Source organism: Arachis stenosperma, chromosome 4 (assembly GCF_014773155.1).
Source record: "Arachis stenosperma cultivar V10309 chromosome 4, arast.V10309.gnm1.PFL2, whole genome shotgun sequence".
Lineage (NCBI taxonomy): Eukaryota > Viridiplantae > Streptophyta > Magnoliopsida > Fabales > Fabaceae > Arachis > Arachis stenosperma.
In genome coordinates, this window is record NC_080380.1 from 68,749,949 (window position 1) to 68,751,757 (window position 1,809).

A 1,809-nucleotide genomic window follows, 5' to 3' on the forward strand; every position below is an offset into this window, starting at 1 on the left:
GGAAGAATAGTCTTCAGAGCTCATGAATGGCAGAAGGAGATTTAATGGAATCTCTATGGTCTCTATATGAGCCTCAGATTCCTTTGGATCCTTAATAGGAAACTCCTTCTTGCTTGAGGGACGTCCCAGGAGGTCTTTCTCACTAGGATTTTCGTCCTCCTCCTCCCTTGTGCATTCGGCCATATTGACTATATCAATGGCCTTGCACTCTCCTTTTGGATTCTCTTCTGTATTGCTTGGGAGAATACTGGGAGGAGTTTCAATGACTTTCTTACTCAACTGGCCCATTTGTGCCTCCAGATTTCTAATGGAGGATCTTGTTTCACTCATGAAACTGAAAGTGGCTTTTGACAGATCAGAGACTACATTGGCTAAATTAGAGGTGTTTTGTTCAGAATTCTCTATCTGTTGCTGAGAAGATGATGGATATGGCTTGCTATTGCCCAGCCTATTACGTCCACCATTGTTAAAGCCTTGTTGAGGCTTTTGTTAATCCTTCCATGAGAAATTTGGATGATTTCTCCATGATGAGTTATAGGTGTTTCCATAAGGTTCACCCATGTAATTAACCTCTGCCATGGCAGGGTTCTCAGGATCATAAGCTTCTTCAGAAGCTGCCTCTCTAGTACTGTTGGATGCATGTTGCCATCCATTCAGATTTTGAGAGCTCATGTTGACCTGTTGAGTCAACACTTTGTTCTGAGCCAATATGGCATTCAGAGTATCAATTTCAAGAACTCCTTTCTTCTGAGGTATCCCATTATTCACGGAATTCCTCTCAGAAGTGTACATGAATTGGTTGTTTGTAACCATGTCAATGAGCTCTTGAGCCTCTTCAGGCGTTTTCTTCAGGTGAATAGATCCACCTGCAGAATGGTCCAATGACATTTTCGAAAATTCAGAGAGACCATAATAGAATATATCTAATATGGTCCATTTTGAAAACATGTCAGATGGACATCTTTTGGTCAGCTGCTTGTATCTTTCCCAGGCTTCATAGAGGGATTCACCATCTTTTTGTTTGAAGGTTTGAACATCCACTCTTAGCTTGCTCAGCTTTTGAGGAGGAAAGAATTTATCCAAGAAGGCAGTGACCAGCTTATCCCATGAGTCCAGGCTATCCTTGGGTTGTGAATCCAACCATATTCTAGCTCTGTCTCTTACAGCAAAAGGGAAAAGCATGAGTCTGTAGACTTCAGGATCAACTCCATTCGTCTTTACAGTCTCACAGATCTGCAAGAACTCAGTTAAAAACTGATAAGGATCTTCAGATGGAAGTCCATAAAACTTGCAGTTTTATTGCATTAAGGCAACTAGCTGAGGTTTCAGCTCAAAGTTGTTGGCTCTAATGGCAGGAATGGAGATGCTTCTTCCATCAAACTTGGACGTTGGCTTTGTGAAGTCACCAAGCATTCTTCTTGCATTATTATTATTTTCGGCTGCCATCTCCTTCTCTTATTCAAAAATTTCTAAAAGGTTGTTTCTGGATTGTTGTAATTTAGCTTCTCTTAATTTTCTCTTCAAAGTCCTTTCAGGTTCTGGATCAATTTCAACAAGAGTGCCTTTATCCCTGTTCCTGCTCATATGAAAGAGAAGAAAACAAGAAAAGAAAGAGGAATCCTCTATGTCACAGTATAGAGATTCCTTTATGTTAGTAGAAGAAGAAGGGGGTAGAAGAATGAAGAAGGATGGATTCGGATTTATGGATGAAGAGAGGTGAAGAGAAGTGTTAGTAAACAAATAATTAAATAGAAGAAGAAGAGAGAAGGAAGATTTCGAAATTAATTTTGAAAAAGGGGTTAGTAATTT